This window comes from Melanerpes formicivorus, unplaced genomic scaffold, assembly GCF_026170545.1.
Source record: "Melanerpes formicivorus ecotype bairdi unplaced genomic scaffold, bMelFor1.0.p_v2 SCAF_61, whole genome shotgun sequence".
NCBI lineage: Eukaryota > Metazoa > Chordata > Aves > Piciformes > Picidae > Melanerpes > Melanerpes formicivorus.
Window position 1 is genome coordinate 2561570 of NW_027142413.1, and position 23500 is coordinate 2585069.

Consider the following 23500-nt stretch of genomic DNA (forward strand, 5'->3'; position numbering starts at 1 on the left):
AGAGATGATCCTAGGACTTTATGGCTTTCTTACCCCTTGTCTGTGCAATGAAATGCTATAAGACATGCTGGGAAGCAGCATGAGCCTTTGAGGCAGCATGGCCCAGAGTGTCTGTGTATCACTATGATTTTGTCCAAATTGGCTCAGCATCCCAGGTCATAAAGTGTACAGTACCAAGTGGAAGCATCAGCATCATTAATAATGTTACATTACTTTCCATCTTCAACTCAATATACAATTACCAAGCAGAAACTGTCAGTAGAAACTGTACAAAGGAGTCTATCCTAGCATTATTCACCTTCCTAAGTCAAAGTAACATGACATTGCATTCAGTGTAAAGAGAAATCAGACTGAGACTAGAGCAATGCTCAGGAGATTACTACAGAGATGGAAAGCACTGCAAGTTTTTCAGTTATGTCTCAGGCAATGTGAAAAACAACAGTAAGAAGGCAATACTTTGTGTGAGGTAAAAAGAACTAAAATTTTGCAAAGTAACTGGTAACTACTTTAATTTTAAAATGTATCTTTAAATGTTGAGTTGCAAAATAATAAGCACAGTATGGCAACAAAAACGAAAGGATGAAAAAATGTTAAAAGACTAAAGAACTTCACCCCCCTTGTGGAGGGGGTTTTTTATGTTTAGAAATGGGCAGTAGGCATCTCCTTCCTTATAATGAAATAGAATAGAATAGAATAGAATAGAATAGAATAGAATAGAATAGAATAGAATAGAATAGAATAGAATAGAATAGACCAGACCAGTTTGGAAGAGACCTTCAAGATCATCGCATCCAACCCATCAACCAATCCAAGCCACCTAAACAACTAACCCATGGCACCAAGCACCCCATCAAGTCTCCTTCTGAACACCTTCAATGATGGTGACTCCATCACCTCCCCAGGCAGCCCATTCTAGAAAGCAATTTTAAGAAGCCATTTCCCCAAATGCATGTAGGAAATGCTCTCATTAAGAGGGTTACCTTTCTTACTCTAGTAAGACATCTTGGGAAACGCATTGCTACCTTTCCTTGCCCAATCCCTTGCCCTGAACGTATGTCAGTTTGAGCTCTTATGTGGCTCAACATAATGTAGTTTTACATCTTCCAATTTATAGACATAATGTGGTATCAAATATCAAAATACCTTCTTAAACTGAACAGACTTTTAGTTATCATTACGTAGTTTCCACTAATGTTTTCTACACAGCATATCAACTTAGTTTCATGGTAGCTATAAACACATCACATGAGTCCTGCTACTTAGAAAGCTTGGGAACAGATTTTGAATTTAACACCACAGGCAGGGTGTAAAGCCTGACAGACAGCTCAGCATGGGTCAGGGCACAAACAGAAACTCTTCTAAAATGTGTTGCCAAATAAAGAAAGAAGACAGTAAATTTGCATTGCTGCATGAGAACAGGCAATGGCACAAATTTCCTGAAATTTGTGAAGAGGACTAGAAAGCAGTGGAGTGGACCACTCTGTGCACAGAAAAATAATCTGCTCAGAGTTACTCACGGCTGACTGGGCAGGTAAAAGTGGGGTGTAGGCAGTGATAGGGATTGTCACTATTCAAAAACTAGAAGATGCTATAGAACGGAGGTCTGTTGCATTTACAGTATTACAGAATCACAGAATGGGAGGGGTTGGAAGGAACCTCTAGAGATCATCTACTCCAACCTCCCTGCCAAACAGTTTCACCTGGGGCAGGCCACACAGGAGCATGTGCAGACTGGTTTTGAAAGTCTCCAGATAAGGAGACACCACAACTCTCTGGACATTCTGTTCCAGTGCTCTGTGCACCCTTTCCTCATTTTGGGGTGAAACCTCCTGAGTTCCAGTTTGTATCTGTTGCCTCTTGGCCTATCACTGGGCACAAGTGAAAAGAGTCTGGCCCCATCTTCTTGACACCCACCCTTAAGGTATTTGTAAACGTTAATAAGATCCCCTCTCATCCTTCTCCAGGCTAAAAAGCCCCAGGTCTCTCAGCATTTCCTCATAAGAAGGATGTTGTATTACCTCAATCACCCCCAAAGCCCTCTATTTGACACTCTTTAGTAGTTTCTTCTCTCTCTTGAACTGGGGGGCCCAGAACTGGGCAAAATACTCCAGATAAGGCCTCACTAGGCTAGAGTAAAGGGGTAGCAGAACCTCCATCAACCTGATGGCCACACTCTTCTTAATGCACCCCAAGATACCATTTGCCCTCTTGGCCACAAGGGCACACTGCTCTCTCATGGTCAACTCACTATCCACCAGGACTTCTCCATGCAGCTACTTTCCAGCAGGTCATCCTCTAACCTGTACTGGTGCATGAGGTTATTCTTGCTTTGTCCTTGTTGAATTTAATTGTTGAGGTGCATTCGGTTCAAAAGGTGATTAACTATGCACCAAACTATCAAAGAAATTTTGCATGATAAAAAGAGAAGTTGTTAACATTATACCTGTGTCCAATGGCTTAATAATGTTGATTTGCAATATGCATGGAAAAAGTAATTCTGCAGCATGTGGCCACTTTCAAAAATTGGAGCTTTGAAACTATCATAAAAGAAACCTAAAACATTCTTTTTCACTTGCTCAAACCCTCCCAGTTTTTCCTCCTATGTCTTTGATTTTAAAAACACTTATACTTTCCCTCTAAAATTTTAGTTATGTCTGCTTGCTAGTTGAATTGAACACAGACTGGCTTTATGGATGAGCTCCTTCTTACTCTTGTCCTCCCATCAAACCATGGCTGCATCCTGGGAGAGTGCTTTCCATTGCAGCTGGATTCACTGCCAAAGGTTGGCCATAACCTAGGATGATGTAGTTGTTCTATCCTTGCTAAATAATTTTACTTATTTTGTGGCTAATAGCTTAACATCTGATTTCTCCAGAGTTGGTGAAGTGTCTGACAAAAAGTCAAGTTGATTGCACAGCTTCTGTCTTAACGAATTTTTGCTGCTTCCTGATTTCTACTCTCAGGACATCTTCACTTCAGATTGATTTTACTAATCCAAAAAATTCTTACAAAATGTCTTCTCTAATGAAAAGCATGTTTATCAATATTCTCCACTCCCTCCATAGAATTCTGTTACATTTCTGTTTCGATTGCTAGCTCATGACCTGTTTATATTCTGGTTTCCTTGAAACCCCAAATCTCTTTTTCTCCATATAAAAATGTGACCAGCACATTTGCTTTTATCTTGTATATTGCATCGTGCTCTTTCGAAAAATGCCTAATTCCTTTTTCCAGGTCTTCTGGGGAGCAGATAGCAGCCTTGTGTTACCAGACTAGCAGAGGATTTTTATATTCTGAAAGAGAAGAAGAATAACCTGCAGTAAGCAGCAAGTCCTTCTTCCCAGTTAGAGATGAATTCTGAGCTAAAAGGATATATTTCTTCTTTTCTGTGACACAAAGTCAGACTGGAAAAACCTTCTACTTGTTCAAAGTGACTCAGGCTAAAGAAGTGACACCATGTGAGACTAAGTATGATACACAGTACTGCTGTGTGCTTGTTCTGTGGGTTCAAAGTACACTTTTGGCTCTTGAACTCTTTTTAGTTTGATAGAAAACCCATCCTAATATTTGACTACTACAGAGCTTCAGCATCACAGATGTTGAACTTCACCTGATGTTTGTATACATCATAATAGATGTAGCAAGTCAAATTAGGTTACAGACATTTGTTTTATGCTGTGGTGATAAATTATTTCTGTCACTGATTACCACACCTACAATGGGGTACACAGATGTAATAATACATTTGTCACATTCTGTATTGTAGTTCCATTATTGATTTGATCTTGTTCTGAGAGACCATTTTTTCCCTTTCATTTACTTTACTAATAAATAAAGCAAGTTTGAGATTTCCTGTATTTAAATAATCATTTTTAAGTGAACAGAGATGCTATATTTGAAGGGAAACGAGACACATTACCCAGTCCTCTCAGATGTAATACACCTGAGCATATCCTGTCATTAGCTTTCTTTTCCGTGGTTCTGTATTGCCGGTGTGACAGACAAGCTGTTAAGGTGAGATGTAGTTGAAGGTACTTGGCCTCCTCTCCTGCCTATTGTTCAAAATACTGGTCTCGTAGAACAGCAGGGCTAACAATGGGGTTTCTTCTGCTAATGCAGATCATTTCTCACATGGGTACTATGCATTCCTCCTTTGTCAGTTCTTCAGCCTAATTTTGCTAATTAGGAAAATAAAGTCTTTCAGTGCCTGTGACGTCATGTGTCTTTTTCTGTTACAGTAACATTCTGAGCTACCAATATGTGTCATAAGGATGTGAAGGGAGATTTAAAACTTTAAGCCATCAGGGACTATCAAATTTTAGTTGATCAGGAAATCTTTACTAGCAATTTTTTTTTTTTATGTGAAAAGGAAGTGAGTTGGTAGTCTTCCTTCTTATACTAATGCATTATATTCAGCATTGCTGAGCATCTGGTGGATTTTTCTGGTGCAGCAAATTCACAACTGATTTATGCTGGAAGGCTTAACCAGCAGTCATGCCTATCAGCGCACTCATTTTCCTCTAGTTTAACTATAGTAGTGAAAGGTGAATTATTGTTAACAAATCACAGTTTGCAAACTAGTCTCTTTTATGCTTATAGCCATACAGCTACAAATGCACACAGTGTAGAAATAGAATATTCTTTTAGGGTGTGTGTGGGGGGAATTTCTCCAATTTCTCCTATATCCACTGCATAGATAAACAGCCAAGATCTGAAAACAAGAGGAGGAAAAATATTCCCCAGTGTCATGGCCTCTGTGGCCATGCTAAATAGCATTCTCTGTATAGAACAGCACTGAGCATTGAGCTTTGCCTGTGGAAGGCCAGTAATATGGGTTTCTTGAGATTAAATTTATGATGCTGCAAACGGACACATTAGTATGCCTGTCTCATAGCACATCTTCAGGTGTTTCATAATAGTTTTTAAATTATCAGAAGAAAAAATAAATGGAAGGGAATACTCAGATATCTCAAGTACACGCTCCACAGCTGGAAAAGAGCGGCAGAAGCAGAAAAGCTATTACGTGGATACATGTAAATATTGGCAAAAGGCAAAACTCTTCTTAATTTTATTTTTTTTTTTTTTCAGAATTCATCTCTATTTTCAGTGTTGGATTTTATCATTCATGTTGCTCCAGCAGATCACACTTCCAGATTTGGCTGTTATCGTTGTGGGTTGGGTTTGCACCCCAACAAATTGGAAATTTCCCCCCCCCCACCAGAGTAAGTTTACCACATTAACTCAGAACTTGGAAGCAAAAACATGAAATAGTGTTTACAAAGTGGACTAAGTATAAAAGGCAATAAACATGCACAAAATACATTTACATATATTTACAGCTCAATAACAATCAGAATACCGCCATACACAATAATTCAACTCTTCCCCCCAACACCCCTCTGGACACAAAGGCCTGAAAGGAGGCTGCACACAGCTAGCATACTTTTCCCCTACCCCTTCCCCTCCCCCCCCCCAACCTTGTATCTCAGACACAGAGCCAAAACAAGAGATTTTTCCGGTAGCAGCTAGGTCAAAGAGAGAGAAAAGCAGCCAGCAGGCAAGAAGCAACAGGAAGAAAGAGAAAGAAGCCTTTTGTTCTACAAAATGTAAGATATTCAGCAACCCAATGGAGTGATAAAAACTTGCATTATTCTGTGTCCAATTTCTAAAATTGTTTATCCTTTAGAGTTGAAATCTCTGGAGAATTCTTATTCTTATTTACAATTAGGACCCTAAGCTAGGGCACTAGCACTAGACTGTAATAGTTATGATGGATAACCTTACTTCTAAAACAGAAAACATGACATAGAAGTAGCTAAACTGTGTATCTATGAGAAATGTGGTAAAAAATCTTCCAATGAACTTCTTAAATTGCAATCCTTCACTTTAAAAAACTTTCTGAACAATATATCCAGAAAATCCTTTTTCAATTCCAAGAAACCACCGCTAACCCAATTAGTTGGGATATAAGTACAGTATTTATGTAGGCATTACCTCTCCATGGTAATTCTTTTTGACCTAAATCTGTTCCTACTGGAATCAGAGTGAGTTTCACTTTGTGTTTCCAGGAAGCCATGCAAATTGTTCTCAAATTGTTCTCAAATTGTTCTACTGTCTGACTTAGAAGGGGCTCATACTCTGCAAAATTCTAGCTGAATGTTGAAAAACTTTAAGGAATACTTACAAAACTAATACAAAATGGTAGGAAATGCCTACACTTTTCACATACTGTGAAACAGAGTAAGTCTTAAAGACTGAAGTCCTGTAATCTTTTCAAAAAGATTCTGCTACTCATTAGTGTTGCAGAACATAAAGAGCAAAAGTTGGTGGAAATAAGTGCTATGTGTCTATTCATCCTCTGAAGAAGGATTTCTACCTTTACTATATAAGAACAAAATTCCCAGTTTACAATGTTTGCCTGAGCTGAGAATAGCATGGAGGAAGAAGTGCAGGGAGCTGTAGAACTACTATGCACAGTATTACACAAGAAACCATCCTTGTTCTTAGAGTGGTCTTCCCCAGGGGGCTACCAAGTCAAGAGAGAAACATGAGTAACACACCATGAGAGACTGACACAGGCCTGAGCGTCTGGAAAAGAGTTAAGGTTTTGCAATGCTTGCAGTGCTATTTCGTGGTAAGTTTAATGTCACAAACCAGAGGAAATGGTAGCTGAGAACAAGGGAAGATTCTGGAGTAATCTCTGACTGCTTAAGCATGGATTGTCAAGCAGAGGAACAGCTAAATGTGCTCTGTAAAGGGTTTAGTAGGAAACCCCCTCAAACACAATGTAGTAAAGAAACAACTACCAAATTAATTCAGTGAATATTTAATATGTGACTTTAAACCAAGTAATTTATTTCTGCTTTGTACAGCAATTTATCCTCTTCATGTATGCTGTTGGCTAGACTTTAACGACAGCACAAGCTAACCTTGAATTTGGGCCTTAGTATGGCTTCCTTGAAATGTTTACAGATTTATCCCTTCTGAAAAAGATATATTTGAGTATCTGTGGTTTTCATTCAAATTGTAAAGAATCCACCTGGTTGCTACACTCTTGATGTTTGGAGATGTTTTAAATGATCCTTGAAGAACCACTGTGAAAATGATTGGAATGTGCATTTGTGTAGATCAAACTGAGGTTGCAGATGTTAGCATGAAAACATGAATTGTGGTTCAGCAATAACTGTTTGTGTGCTGCATAAGTGACAGAAAAATCCTGCACCTAACCTCCTGTATCAGTATACAGCTTAAAGCCACTTTTCCTTGAGTGAATATTACTGGACAGCCAAAAATACATTACAGGATTTCCTTCTACTTCTCTCCATTGAAACTCTCAAAGTTTGCCCAGCTTCAGCTTACAATAAGGCAATCATCAACAGAACATTAAGGATTTTGATCCCTTTTAGTTATATTAGGATTTTTGTGATTCAGAAAAAAAATGTGTATTCTAATGTCAAGAAGGATATAAGTGTTTGGAATGAAAATAATTTTCTTCAACTTTCATCAGTCTTATGAGATAGTATCGCTTTATATAAAAGATAGCAGTCTGTAGAAATGTCAGATTTTTGAACAGCTCTTTCATGAATATGTGGCAGTCCATTTTAATACCAGTCATTGATCTTGGCAGTGAGAGTAAAATCCCTTTGAATTTTATTGTTAGGTCAAATTTCTCAATTAAATGTAATGCAAAATCAAGTGTCTTGCAGTGCACTGCTGCAATAGATGCAATAACTTTATTGTACCAGTTTTCTTATGTTTCCAATACAGCTTTCCTGAGCTGGTAATGTATATTAGCACTCTGAAATGAAACAGGATGGCCGTTCACAACATTTCAGTGAAGGAAAACATGCTTAGACTGCTGCGTAATTAATTACCCCTTGGAGATACTATTTCATGTAGAGTAGATTTTCTTCTATTAAAATGCCATTTATTCGTGACCTTTAATTTATCATGAGTAGTCTTCTTTCTACATCATAGGCAACAATGTAGAATGACATGAAATTGTTGCCTTGCTCTCCTTAAGTGAGACTTGGCAGAGTTACAAAGAAGCTAGTAGAATTGCCATTGTTATTGCTACTACTGCTATTACTGCATTTGCCTCAGCAGGTGTTTAAAACAAGTTTCTAATGCTGAACCTCTGACCCTGCTTAGCTACTTGCTGTTTCTTTCCTCTGTCCCCACTTGAGAGGGAGCTAAACACAACCCCTGTACTTACATCTGCCCCGGAGAGTGCGGCAAAACCTGGGCAAGGTTGGTAGAAGCATCATCAGCATATTTTCCCTTCAGACCCTAAATGTTGCCCATCCCTCTTCAGAGTATGTATGGAGCCCTATCAAATGAAGCAAAACTGACCTCAGTTTTGTATGACATTTTGAGAGAAGACTACTGAAATGTGCACTGAAATTTGTCTGCCAATCACTAATGGCAAACAGTAATGATAGCGGATGTTAGGCATGTGTTCACTGTGGTTCAGAACAGAGAGGTGGCTCTTTGTAAGCAGAAAGGAGCTGTTTCTTTAAGATCTGGCTTAAATATGGACTTCAAAGAAAAGGCAAAACCACAAAGCTCAAGTACAGGCATTAAGCTTTTTACCTAAACAACAAATAACGAAGGCTGTGTGTGATGCTTTTTTTCTTCTCTTAAAATTCGTGTAATAATCAAATCCAGTTTTATTAAAAACATTGGGAAGGCAAAGGCTCATTTTGGAGTCTAAGCTGATAATCACATGAAGAATCTGAGTATGAGCCTCATACTTATATGAAAGGGAAGGCTGTTTTTCCTGACAAGATCCTCGTACACAAAGTAATTAAACTAATGACACAGGTGCTGACCAATTGATATGTGCAGAATGAAGAAGGCACTCTAGCAAGAGATCCTCAGAAACAAGTCTTTTTGACTTCAGCAGAATAATTGAATTATTTAGACATTTGCACTGCGCTAAACAACAGTCTTTTACAGGCATAATTACATCTACAGGGGCCTTGCATGGGGTTGTAGGCATTTTGGCTTCATTTCCACCGTTGGCATTTCTGCCCTTGACCTGAGACCCCTCAGATTTTAGGGTGTGTGAAGAGCTTTTCTGTATTCAGCAGGAACAATCCCATATGTAAAATTGTTACTTGAAGTGTGTGTTGGATGCAGGCTCGGAGTTGCCCCTGCTGGACGCCAGGCCAGGCGTTTGTTTAGCTTCTTGCCGTTTTTGCTATACACACTTACAAAAGCTTGAGTACAAGGAGGGTGTACTGCCTAGATGCCCATGTATTTAGGAGTGAAGTTTCATAGCTTGAGGTCATACTGTCTGCAAAGCAGAAGTTTAAAAGAAAAATAAAAAAACCCTATGTGCCCAAATCCAATGTTTTGTATTCTAAGAGACGGAGAAGCTAAACAACGTGGGTTGTAATTGATTCCGTGTGAAGGTACCCTGTGCTGGGATTCGGTAGTAGCATATCGACCTCTGCTCTCAACCGAGAATCCCCCGGACAGGCGCTGAGGTGTGAAGGCCGAATTAAACCCCGGAAGCCAGCAGTTTGCGGCAGAGCCGGCAGCATCTGCCGTCGGCTCTGTCCTTCTGCCCACCCGGCTGCGTTGCCCTGGCCGCTCTGCCTGCTCGCAGGCAGGTTGGCGGTCCCGTCTCTGCAGAGGACGTCTCGATGCTGGCCCTGTCGCGATCGCGGCGCAGCTGCGGGTTCTGCGGCGGACGGTGGGCGGGGCCGCGGCGTCGCGTGAGTGAGGGTGCTGGGGGGCTCGGCCCGCGGTTGCCATGGAGACCTTTGTGCCGGCGCGGCGCGGCCCGGCCCGGTCCGGCCCGTCCTGTCTCCCCCTCCCGCAAGGCTGCCGGCAGCTGCTGGCCGCCGGGCTTCGCCTCCGGCCTGCCCCACGCTGTCCGGGCAGCACGCAGCGGCAGGCGAGGGGCTGCTTGCCGTTGTCCTTAGCGGTGCGGCCGGCCGGCCGGCTCGCATTTTGTCCAAGTTTCTTGTTTTAAGTGGTGAAAGGAGAAAAAAAAAATAATGAATGACTAGACCTGCGTGAGCTGCTGCTCCGAGGGGGAGGGAAACTCAGCTCGGCGTTGAGGAGACTCCCGGAGCGGATGCTGAAGTGATTAACTAACAAGTGGGAGACAAAGGTAAAGAGTAAAAGATGGATCACTTGTTCGCTGCTGCTGAAGTTGTTGGTTTGAGGTGAAATGAGAGATTTCTTGTAAAGGTGTATAAATGTGGGGTTTTTTTGGTGAGACTCCACTTCTGAGTGGCTCCGAAATAGTTTTTGAACCTACTGCTTTGTATCTGGTTGCATGGGGCATATAGATATCGCTGGATGTTAAAGTCCACGTGCAGTACTATCTATAACTTGAGGCTGGCAGGTTTTGGTCGTTTGGTTTTTGTTTTGTTGTTGTTTTAAAAAAAAAAAAAAAAGAAAAAAAAGAAAGGAAGGAAGAAAAAGCGACTAAAAACCAACCAAACCAACCAACCAAACATAAAACAACCGAGAGAAATAGGAATTGTACAGTCTGTTAAAGATGAGAAAGTAAATGTTCCTCTTTAGTGCTGTGTTTTCCCAAATTCCCATATGCAGAAACACTGTTTCAGGATGGTTATTTCCTGTTTCAACTTGCCTAAAGGAAAAATTTGTAAAAAAATCAGTAGTTCCACGGAGATATAATTTAACAGGCTGATCTTTCTCTTTCAAAAAAAAAAAAAAACACAACCCAACCCAAAACACAAACAACCCAACCAAAAAAAAAACAACTCCAATACCAAAACCCTAAAAGCATATGCATGCATAGAGCTTACAGACCTGTAGCTTTTAGCTTGTATAATCTAGTCAATATATGCTATGTACTCAACTGTAATAGTATCTGCTTTCCAAATTGTAGTCTGGAGTAGGTGAGAATGAGATTTAACCTTTAAGCCTTTACTGAACTTTTCAGGTAATTTTTCTGTATAGATGGGTTGACTAATTTAAAATTGACTACAGAAGGTTAGTGAAAATAATGCATCGTTGTGACCTTCCAGTGTCATCTGGTGCTGCTCAAGTACCAGGGAAATGTGACTTACTGTTCAGGGGGTTAAATAAGTGAATTTCATATGTAAGTCAGTTATGCGCAAAAGGCCCAACTGCGTTTTTCGAGGCAGATCCACATACTTGTTGAGGTAACAGGTTCTTTATTAGTTTGATCTCTTGCCTGAATTTAAGTGAAATGTAAAAATAAATAACCCCCCTTCCATCCGTGTCTGGTGCTTCCTGCAAGGTGAAAACAAGATAAGAAACTAAAAAAGGAGGTTTGGTGGAGATTGGGTTTACTTATTATTCCTGACTCTGTATACTGCAGGAACATGTTACTGTGAAGTAATACAGTTTAGTAGGTGATTGCATTTGTCAAATGAAAAGAATATACCCTCCCTAAGTCCATAATGAAAAAAACATGACTTTGAGGGAATTTTCTTCTGATATAACTGTAACTTAGTTTTTATTAGTTAAATTTTGGAACAAAAGATTTTTAGAGATCAAACTGGTTTTAACCTATTCAAGCCAAGAGCTGGTTTTTGTTTGATTGCTTATCGTGTGGGGTTTTTTTGGTGTGGTGTTTTGTTTGGTTGGTTGGTTTTTGGCAGGGGGGATATTCCAGAGTATTCAGCATGGAAAAAATAATAAATCTTACTTCCAATTTCACAGTTACTAATAGTTGGTAAAATCACTTTACGATCAGGAACTAAATTCATTTCACACAAAGTTTAGTAAAACTAATTGAGTTAGGCTGGCATTCCGAAGTTCAAATGCTTTGCACTGTTGGTCCAAGCCTGTTCCTACTTGGTCTTACTAGTCATTTTAACTAGTTTGTTCCACTAGAATGATTTTATCAGACTGCTTGTTACATAGTACTTTTTGAGTTGGCTGTGGTGCCTTAAAGCATGCTCATTACAGTGGATTCTTTCAGAAGCTTTCTAATGGCATACAGTTTAAATTTAGTGACTTCTGAAGTCAAGAAACTTTTAACCTTCCATTTCTCCCCAATAAGATGTGCTATGTAGAGACATTAAAGTTACTGAAAGTTATGAAGGGACTTGTGAGGTCTGTGGAGTCAGACAAGTACCTGAAGTTGTTTTAGCAGTTAATTCTACTCTTATTTTCTAAAGTCCGCTGAGTCACTTGTAGAAATCAAAATTCAGAGAAGTTCCTGATAGATTGTGCTCTTGGTAGAACCTCCTGTGGTTGATAAATATTTCAAGAAGCTGAAAGTTAGTGATACATTTTAAATGCACTGTTAAGCTGAGATACTTCACAGCACTTTGCATGTGCATCTGCATTATTCATTTGTGCTGTGCAGGTAGATAACAGGCCAAATCCATCTTTGGTATCACTCCACTGATTTCTGAGTAACTGAACTAATTCAACCATACATGTATATGTTGATTTTCTGGAAGTTCAAAGCAAAGTTGGAATTACTTAAGTGATTTTATTATACAGATACTGGCTATTTGTGTGCTAAGTAATAATGCTCAGTAGCTTAGGAATTCTTTCATTAAAATAATTGTAAGTAGAAGCTATATTTTTTCCCCTCCCCTCCCCCCTCTCCCCCCCATAGGAAAAAAACCCATCCATATTCAGTCTTCTAGTTGCTGAATCTTAAAGTGACACAGAGATACAAAAACCCCAGCTTTCTGCCATTGATGCTAATTCATCCTAATAAGGTCTTGGCACAGTCTTTCGTAGCGTGATGCTTAGCTAAAGTAGAACCCCTGTCTCCATCTTTTAAGCAAACTTTCATGCAACGAATGCATCTGTGGTGCTAACAGTTGTGTGTGCACCAATACATATGTATACAAACTGTACATATATCTGCACTTCAGAAAAACCAGAGACTTGCTGTAACTTACAAGGAGAGGCAGAGGTAACAGAAAAATGTCCTGTCCTGACAGCATGCACTAGATTTAAAATGCTGACGTGGGGCAGGCTGTTCAGATGTCAGAGTATGTAACACATTTGATGGAAGCTGCTATCCCAACTTTAAATGTGGTATATGAAAAGCAGTTATCGTTATGGTTTTGTTTTGATTGGTTTTTTGGTTGGTTTGGGACCTTTTCTCCCCTTCCCTCCATTACCCCTTTTTTTTTCTTTTTTTTTTTTTCTTTTTTTCTTTTTTTTTTTTTTTTTGCTAATTGGAGATGTTGTAGGAAGTAATTGGGATAATTTTAATGACATGTAAAATACTTCTTTTTGAGATACAAAGATCTTTTGAGATCCTTTCAGAAAATGTAGCATGGAATTCATGCTGTTACACATAGTTTCTCCCAGAGGCCAAGACCTTCGTATGGCATTCTTAGAGTGGTCATTCTGTTAGTTTGCTTTTGAAAAAGCTAACTAGAAAATTACAGAATCACAGAATCAACCAGGTTGGAAGAGACCTCCAAGATCATCAAGTCCAACTGATCACCCAACCCTAACTGGTCAACTAGACCATGGCACCAAGTGCCTCATCCAGTCTTTTCTTCAACACCTCCAGGGATGTCAACCCCACCACCTCCTTGGGCAGCCTATTCCAATGGGCAATCACTCTTTCTGTGAAGAACTTCTTTCTAAAATCAAGCCTAAACTTCCCCTTGCACACCTTGGTCTTTCCAGCTGGGAACACATGTAACATATCTCTGTCAGCCTTGAGTGCTACATAATTCTGCAGTTTCAAGGATCTGGAAGAAAAAGTAGTTGAAAACACAACTACATGTCAGTTGAAGTAAGGTTATCTTTAACTTTGTCTAATGCTTTCTAATGACAGTGTGTCTAAAAGCCATGTTACTGAAAGGATCTCGATTCTGTAGCAATGTGCTTCAATCAAAACTGGAGAATGAATAAGGAAAAAATACAGGCACATTTATTATATTGCTTGGGGATTATCACAACTTTCTATCATTTGTATTTAGACCAGTTCTACATGTCTACTGAAACACATTGAAGCCAGATAACTTTCACAGCTTTAGAAATCATCAGACAAGCTAAGAATTGGGACACCTCTCCCTTCTGTGCTAGGAAGAGTTGTAAAATTGAGACTGCAATAAGCATTCATTGACAGTTTCTCCTAGAGCTATTGGCAGAGGGAAAAAAAGTGTCTATTTGAACTATTAATTTGTAACATTAAATCATTTGACTGTTAACAGTGCTCATGTTGTTGTGTTGGCTTTTTTTCTAGTTGTGGCTTCAATTTTTCTGGTACTGATGAATACTGATAATTTTTGTTTACATGAAAAGTTGCTTTCTTCTATATAGCGTTGTCACTGAGCTTGTGTGCACCACATATTAAGACATTTTGATTGTGTAAAGAAGAGATTAGTACTGATTATTACCATTCTCTTAGGGTTGTCCAAGAATATGAGTGGTAATAAATAGTTCATTTGGAAACAGAGGGCAGATGCCTCTGCTTTCTAGTGCATACAGGCTCTCGTTCTAGTATATGTTAGGCTATTTCAGCTGAAATGAACCCATTCCTTGTTAGACTTACATAAACAGTGGCTTGAAGCAGATGCTGGCAGTCATGGGGGGGGGGGGAAAGACAGACTGATTGTCCTGAGGGAGGGTCCAGCAGACTATATAGGAAGTAGCAGTATCTTTTATTTTGTGAAACCACTACACCATTGGAATCAGTGGCAAATCTGAAGTCTAACTCGCGTGAGTTAACCTCTACTACTTGATTTTATATATATTTATATGTATATATATATTTAACAGTAACAGGCAGTTCTATTTTGATTTCTTACCTAAGATGGTTTGGTCCAGTACTGAGTTTGCTTTTCTGTGAGTTCCAGCATTTTCAGTTTAAGGTCTTAAGTGCCAGTTTATGAATGTATAAAAGGGCCATGCCAGAAACTGATGCAAAGTCTCTTTCATAGGTAATTAAGATTGATCCATCATCAATAATACCAAAGAGGTGCTGTTGACTAAAACATAGATAACAACAGAAAAGTGAAGAGGTGATACTACAGACTTGTAGCTCAGTCTACCATGAACCTTCTAATGCTTTTTATCTTTCAGACTGGCAAAGCTGGTAGTTATCACAAGCTGGTCTTCAAGCAATGGAAAAGTAAGCTTATTGCTAGAAAGCTCCACATTTCTTTCCTGCAAGAGATGATTTTCAATAAATAAGGGCAAAGAATTAAAACAAAAATCTCTGCTAGCAGATATTTTTACCCAACAAAGAGAACCAACACCTTGGTATTCTTTTTTATTCCCATTCTTCGAGGTTGCAGTGTTAGGCATCGGCCATGTGGGTTTTTTGGCTCTACAGCTGACTTTCCCAACTGACTCAAGATGTTGAAAAAATTGAATAGCCAAATTTCAGACTGAGACTCAAGAGTAGAAGTGTCTCAGTGCCAGGTTTCTGTGAGGAGCAAGTTCTCTTCTTTATGCTTGGGCTGTGCTCCTTTTATCCAGCTGACTCTGCACAGTAGCTTGGCTCGTTTTCATTCTGTCTTTCCCTTACATGCAAAGCTATTATCTGTGCACAGCCCTGTACTACTAGGCTATGACTTTTAAAAAATAATTTCCCACCTAACTGATATTCTGTTCAGAAGAGTAAAGACTTATTCCCAAGGTCTTCAAGAAAGCTTGTGTTAGCCAAGTCCCTGCCATTAGTCAGGGAGAGAACTGAGCTTCAGTTCTCTTATGAAATTGAGTGCCATTAGAGAGGCAAGTTCGTGTCTGCTGAGTTAGAGGAAATATTTTTTAATGGTTTGTCTCTATTTTTGTTTTTTCCTAATCATATTGATCATGTGCAATAGAAGCTATAACAAGTTCTCAGGTGGTTTAAACTGATGTATCAAGTTCCACTGAAATAAGTGGAACTTGGCTGACTTAGAAGAGGTAAGTGTATTGGGTTGCTCTATGGTACTCTTGTAGTTGTGGAAGAGACCTACCAGAGCTTCCAGAATTCAAAGGTTAGTCGTTGTACCCTTGTACTCTGCACTGGTTAGGCCACACCTTGAGTACTGTGTCCAGTTCTGGGCCCCTCAGTTTAAGAAGGACATCGAAACACTTGAACGTGTCCAGAGAAGGGCAACAAGGCTGGAGAGAGGCCTTGAACACAAGCCCTATGAGGAGAGGCTGAGGGAGCTGGGATTGTTTAGCCTGGAGAAGAGAAGGCTCAGGGGAGACCTCATTGCTGTCTACAACTACCTGAAGGGGGGTTGTAGCCAGGAGGGATTTGATCTCTTCTCTCAGGCAACCAGCACCAGAACGAGAGGACACAGTCTCAAGCTGCACCAGGGGAAGTTTAGGCTCGAGGTGAGTAGAAAGTTCTTCACTGAGAGTTGTTCACCATTGGAATGTGCTGCCCAGGGAGGTGGTGGAGTCACCATCCCTGGAGGTGTTCAAGAGGGGATTGGACTTGGCATTTGGTGCCATTGTTTAGTCATGGGTCTGTGGTTACAGGTTGGACTCGATGATCTTTGAGGTCTCTTCCAACCTTGGCGATACTGTGATACATGACTGCTTTAAGTAATTTCAGACATGGCAAACTAAACCTCATCCTGTGGATGAGGTAAAATATCACCAACTTTATCTACATAAATGTTATTTGACATAATTTACTCAGAATTATGTGATTTAAAAGAGGAAATAATAACAGAGAACACAGTCTGTAAACTGCTAGAACCCTTGGGCTTTCTTAAAAAACTTTACAGAATTGTCATTGTATTTGTTCTCTTCTCACAGTCATAAGGTTAGGCATTGCTTTGGAAAGGCATGTGCACAACATTCATAAAGCTTCAAACGCTGAGATGTTTCTCATTAATTTTTATCAGGCACGCATGCCTAAGAAGTCATTCACAGTAAATGAAAAGGTGGCACTAGGATTAGATGAATAGCTTGCTTTCCCCAAATTGTTAATTGAACAAACATAAGGAAGAGAATTTAGAGCGGTTTTATTTTAATACAATTGTTCTCATATAAGATTAATACTATGTGAGTATTGCACAACCCCTGCATGAATCACATTTCCCTCATCATAATTTTTGTTTTCTGCCTCAGTTCACTTCAAGCCTGTGCACTCTGGTTCAGAAATGCTGTGTAATTTTAATCAGAAATAGTAGAGTTTCTGTAAGAGAGACTGTGTATTCACTACCAGAATAAGAATTGTAATGAAATTGTAGTTACAGAAGAGGTAAATTTTATTCAGCAATAATATGATGAAGTAGATAGCTTTCTCACTCATTTTTGACTAATAACTCTGGGCTTTAAGTATTTCTCACCTCCATTTTTAGAGGAGATAAGGATATACCTTCAATCTCCCATACCACAGATAGCTGTATTCACTTACCTGCTGGCAATCCATGTTTTTTGGGTTTCTTTAAACTATCGATCTAATTGTATTTCACAGGTAAAATTACTACTTCCTCAGCTTTCATCTATAATTTTGCCATTGCTCTAGATACTGTATGTACTTTATTTCTAATAAATATTTGTCAGTAAAAAAATTACTTTTTTATAGCATACCTGAGTGAGTTGTTCAAGTGCCACTGCTCCTTTTAACTAAGCTTTTGCAGTTGTTTATAAGCCCAGGTATGCATAGAGTGCTGAATTATGTAAACAGTTATATCAAATTTTCCATGTCAAAATCAGCTCTGTATTTAAATAGGAACTTTACATAGAACATCCATCTGTATTGTCTCCCAGTGCTTATTGCACAAGTTGCCTGTCTTTGAAGATTGATATTCTGCACTTGGCTTGGGTCAGTCCTCTATCAAGACAGGCTGGAGGCTGATGAGATTGAGAGCATCCCTGCAGAAAAAGACCTGGCGGTACTGGTGGACAAGAAGCTGGACATAAGCCAGTCATGTTTACTTGCAGCACAGGAAGCAAACTGTATCCGGGGCTGCATCAAAAGAAGCATGGCCAGCAGGTCAAGAGAGGTGATTCTGCTCCTCTGCACTGGCGAGACTGGAATACTGTGTGGAATCTTCAACACTGGAAGGACATGGACCTGCTGGAGTGGGTCCAGAGGAGGGCCATGAAGATGATCAGAGAACTGGAGCACCTCTCCTGTGAAGACAGGCTCAGAGAGTTTGGATTGTTCATCCTGGAGAGGCACAGCATTTCATATCTGAAGTGGACCTACAAGAAGCTTGGGGAGGGATTCTTTAAAAAGCCATCTAGTGATAGCATTGTTTCTGTTTCTAAATAATTGAAACAGAAATGATAAAAGCAAACAGATTAAATCATAGAATCATAGAATCACCTTGGAGAAGAGAAGGCTCCGAGGTGACCTAATTGTGGCCTTCCAGTATCTGAAGGGGGCCTACAGGAAGGCTGGGGAGGGACTTCTCAGGATCTCAGGTAGTGATAGGACTAAGGGGGAATGGAATGAAGCTGGAGGTGGGGAGATTCAGGCTGGATGTGAGGAGGAAGTTCTTCCCCATGAGAGTGGTGAAGCCCTGGAATGGGTTGTCCAGGGAGGTGGTTGGGGCCCCGTCCCTGGAGGTGTTTCAGAGCAGGCTGGATGAGGCTCTGTCCAGCCTGATCTAGTGTGGGGTGTCCCTGCCCATGGCAGGGGGGGTGGAGCTAGATGATCCTTGTGGTCCCTTCCAACCCTGACTATGATACTATGAATGAGGGGCAATGATATTAAACAAGAGCAGGGTCGATTGAGGTTGGACATTAGGAAGTTGTTTACAATGAGGGTAGTGAAATACTGGAACAGGTTGCCCAGAGAGGTGGTAGAGGCCCCATCCCTGGAGGCATTCAAGGTCAAACTTGATGGGGCCCTGAGCAAACTGATTTACTTAAAGACATCCCTGCTCGCTTCAGGGGTGTGTCCTAGATGACCTTTGCAGATGCCTTCCAACCCAATGCATTCTTCTGTGTTCTACATAACCACATTCCAAACAACCTGTTATTTTCACTGTGACTTTTACTTTGATAGTCTGTGTTATTTTAATTGTGTTTAACAGTAATTTAAAGTAGGCCTTTAAATTAGTATTATCATAATGAACCTGTGTAGTACATTACAAAGAGGTTGTTTCTAATAATGTAGGAGCTGACTGGCCTAAATTGCAAAAAGAAAAGTTAAAAACAGTACAATGAGGACTTGCTGTGAATCAGACATGTATTCATTTGTTTCTGTGGCTGATCAGTCTATTGAGGAAGTCTCAGGCAGGTGTCTATCCTTGCAGGCTGCAGAGTGGTATTGCTTCCATTTTATCTCCTGACTTAGAGTTGTCTTCTGTGCCTTATGCAACTTTCAGAAACAATGCTTGCTTTCATGTTAGTGTTGCTTGCTTTGTTTGCCAGGAATAAAGTTTACTGCATTGGGAGTAACCAGGTGTGGCAATGATTCAGGCAGTGCTGCACCACTTTCTTTTAAACTATTGCCCCGTGTTCGCTCTTGTGGGTGACACTTACTAAGATCTCAAAGGCTGCTATGATTTAGGAGTGTCATTCTCTTATGTGATCTTATGTTTTGAGCCATATGGTAGGAATTGCAAGAGCTCATCTAGAAGCAGAAGTTCTCTTCCAACTAAATTTTAAGGTCTTTTTTAGCTCTTGAAGTGCTTAGGAATTGCACATATGGTAGCGGTAAATGCATATGTGGACTAATTTGCACCTCGGCAGGAATATGCGCGCATATAATTCCTGTGTTCATCTAAGTGAATGAAGCTTTCTTTTGCCTGTATATGCATGCAGATTAAAGTGGGGTTTGTGTATTTCTGATTTTAGAACTTTTTTTTTCCCAAACAAAATGTGAATTATTTATTTTTTAAGTATTTAAAAGTATTTTTATACTGTTGCATCCCTCTATTAATCTAGTGGACTGTGACTAGTCAGTGTCTTCAATACTTAAAATCTGCGATGATGTTCTTTGACTGTCAGTATGTTTTTACTGTGTCTTTCTGTACTGTGTTTAGAAATCGTGGGGCTACTGCATGGCTTCAACTTGGCAAGTCAGTTTAGGAAGGAGGTTGACTTGCTGGAGCGTGTCCAGAGAAGGGCAACGAAGTTGGTGAGGGACTTGGAACACAAGCCCTATGAGCAGAGGCTGAGGGAGCTGGGGTTGCTTAGCCTGGAGAAGAGGAGACCCAGGGGTGACCTTATTGCTCTCTACAACTACCTGAAGGGAGGTTGTAGACAGGCAGAGATTGGTCTCTTCTCCCAGGCAGCCAGCACCAGAACAAGAGGACACAGTCTCAGGCTGTGCCAGGGGAGGTTTAGGCTGGAGGTTAGGAGGAAGTTTTACACAGAGTGATTGCCCATTGGAATGGGCTGCCTGAGGAGGTGGTGGAGTCACTGTCACTGGAGGTATTCAGGAGGAGACTTGATAGGGTGCTAGGTTGCATGGTTTAGTTGGTTGGGTGGTGTTGGATGATAGGTTGGACGTGATGATCTTGAAGGTCTCTTCCAAACTGGTTTATTCTATTCTATTCTAAGTCTAGCAGCAATAATCTTAACTGTTTCCTGTTCATACTTCTTGTTCTTTGGTGTCAGTGTTATAGTGCCTCAGAATGGAAATGAGATTGGATAAATAGAAAGGCAAGGTGTCTAGACATCAGTTTCTGGTAATGACTTCCTTCTGTTTATAAGTTGTACAATAGGGAAGACTCTGTCATGCCTAAAGGATAGGGAAGCCAAACTACCTGGTTGTCTGTGACCTTCAAATAGACTCTGGATATCTGCTTAGACAAACTCTAAAAGGCATTATGGTGAAACCTTCTGTCCTGACAGGGCATCCTGGCCCTGTCTTTACATTTCTGTGACAGGAAACAGACTGAACTGCTGTTTTAATTAATACTGGCTCTTGAAAAACAGAAATGCTGTCCCTAAGATGAAATTCTGTAAATGGAATTTCTGTTTGGGCATAGGCATATTCCCTAAACTCTTCCACAACCTGCTTGTGCAAGTTTCTCTTCATCCTTAAATTTTTAATTTTACTACTAATGGACAACCTTAAAAGAATAATTTGCCTTTTGGCTATCTGGGGAAGAGGTTAAATGCATATATGAGATCATCAGCACAGGGATATTGCATTTCTGATTGATTTTTCTGAATGACAAGAGTGGGTTTATTTAAAAAATCCCAACATCCTATTTCATCTAAAACTCAATATCTATTGGAAGGGAAATTGAAATGAAATCTGTATGTTGTGGAGAGATTGCAAGTGTTTCTGGGGAGGGGAGCCCAGTCATTATTGTTTGGCAGCACTGCCCTTATTGCCTCAGGACACCTTTCTGTCATGGCATAGTGGTTTTTTTAATATATTATGGAATGAATGTTTATCATAGCTATTGTTGTTCTCCTACTGATCTCAGTTGAAGTTTGGAAACAATGCTAAGTGTGGAAAAAAATATATGGGGCTTTTTGTTGTTGTTTTTTTGTGGATGTTTGTCTGGGGTTTGTTGGATTTTTTGTTTGGTTTTTTAATTAGGCTAAAAAATGGTTTAAAAAAAATCAGTTTGTCCCAGTTTAGTGAAACATCTGCAGTATTCACAAACAGCTTGTTGGCTGAGCTCAGCAGCAGGAGAAGCTGCAGTTGATCAGTTCTGCCCTCTTCAGCAGGTGTAGTGCCAGTTGATGGAAATTGGAATACATGGTTTCAGGGGACATGTGGATAATGTGTCCAGATGATAACAACATCAACAAAGGATAGACAAAAACATGGGCAGATGTTTGGCTTATTCTGTCTGCATGGTTACATGTACTTAAATTCACTCTAATGGAGTTTATCTACTGTCATGTTGTTTGCTCTGTTGCAGAGGAGAATTTCAAGGTAGGCTGCTAATCTTACAAAGAATTTCACCTGTTGCAGCAGCAATGCTTTGCAGAGTCTTATCTGCAGATTTATTCTATTTGTCTTTTCTGTATTTTATTTCAGTGTTGGGGTTGTGTTTAGTGGGATGAATTGCTTTGTTTGTTTTGACAAGTAGCAAATATGTTGATGTAAGAGACATCCATGATTTATAAAAATATTTAGATAGTTAAACTATGAGCAATTATTCTCCAGACCCATTTATGTATAAATGAAAGTGGTGGTGAATCCAAGTATCCTGTAATTGGAAGGTACTCTTGTCACTGTGCAGATGGGGATACAAGCTCCCATGTCTGTTGTCTTCTCCGGTCTCCAGATTCAGTGCTTTGTAAGGCTGATTCAACAAATGTATCAAACTGTAATTTTGAAGCTGATGTGGGCAATTAAAGAAAAGAGATTTTTGTTTTCCTGTTATTCATGTAATTTGGTATGAAATGAACATCTGAAGCAAATAGCAAAAGTGTAGTAAATATGGTCCAGTAATAATTTCAAAGCTTATTTGTTGCTTTGTCCTAAGTTGCTCAAAATATTGCCCCCCTGTTTTTCAACAAGTCATTGTGTGTTGAAATTTGTAATTGGATCATTTCCATGCGGTGCTTGTCATTGAAGAATTAGCATTGTCAGTACTTCCAGTCTCATGGTATCGGAATTATCCAAAGGTTTCACATTTCCAAATATTCAAAACTGCAGTTAAGGTCACATCGTTCTTATTGTCCTGACTGTTCTTTTCAGTGTTCTTTCTCCCATGACTGCTTCCCAGGATCAGGTTGGTTTCACTGTAAATATTTTTGTAGTGGGATTCTAACTGGGGAGTAATTTTTTTTATTATTGTTTAGTTTGGGGTTTCTTAACGTTAAAAAATACTGCAAGTTATTTGCCTGAAATCCTGTATCCCGGAGGCATGGGTACTCAGTTGCTGTGGAAGTACTTGTCATCATAGCTTCTGGATAAACAGACAGATGAGCGTGGCATCAAACGTGCTTGATGCAGTGGTGTGTATGAAAACTCTCTGTAAGCTTACTAGCAGGTACAAAGCTTATTTCACTGGAGTGAGAGATGTGCTCTGTAAATTCTGGAAAGCAAGCTGAAATCCTGAACACAAATATCTAGCCACCATAGCACACCTCTGGAAGGTTATGCTCCCCTTTGTCCAGCTCTGGCAATAACTAAGCTGCCACACTTTGTAACAGAATTAAGGTTGGTTTTCCAGGTTTCCTCTTGGCTGTAGAGAACTGTGCCTTATGCTTACGGTAGTACTCAATGTGAAAGAGCTCCCTACTCCCCTACTCCTCTCCTACTCTAAACATGAACCAGAAAACCCAAAGATAGAAACTGTTTGCAGTGTGAAGATAGGAGCCTGCTTAAAGGACAGGGAGCCATTTAGAAGAGTTAGATTTTCAAAATCCATCTTTCCATGTGGTATGACACTGTTGTGGAGGGATTTGCTCTTCTTCAAGCTTTAGAAAGTGGTTAGAGACACTTTATATTCCAATGGTGTTATTGAAGACATCCCAAACACTGTTGCAAGGTCTCTGCCCGCTTTTCATGAACGTATTCAAGGGAGGGAATGCTGTATTTCTTTCTTTCTGCCTCTCTCTTTGTGACTTTGCTCTGCAATGGATGCAAGCCAGAGAAATGTCTCTCTTGGTCAATGCAATCTCTTGTTAGAAGAAATGAGGTAGAGTGACTGCAGTCAGTGCATCCCATTAAATTATTTAC

At 39.9% G+C, this 23500-nt stretch overlaps 1 protein-coding gene across 9 annotated transcripts in view; it reads left to right on the forward strand.

The window, feature by feature from the left end:
• CTNND2 (catenin delta 2) overlaps positions 1-23500 on the forward strand; it is a 587661-nt gene that overhangs the window by 177362 nt on the left and 386799 nt on the right. Inside the window, exon 1 of one of the 9 annotated variants that reach the window (XM_068162004.1) lies at positions 9808-10123. The exons of the other annotated variants lie outside the window; for them this stretch is intronic. The gene's annotated coding sequence lies outside the window, so the exon portion shown is untranslated. Of the gene's footprint in view, positions 1-9807; positions 10124-23500 lie in introns of those variants that run through there. 9 annotated transcript variants of the gene reach the window in all.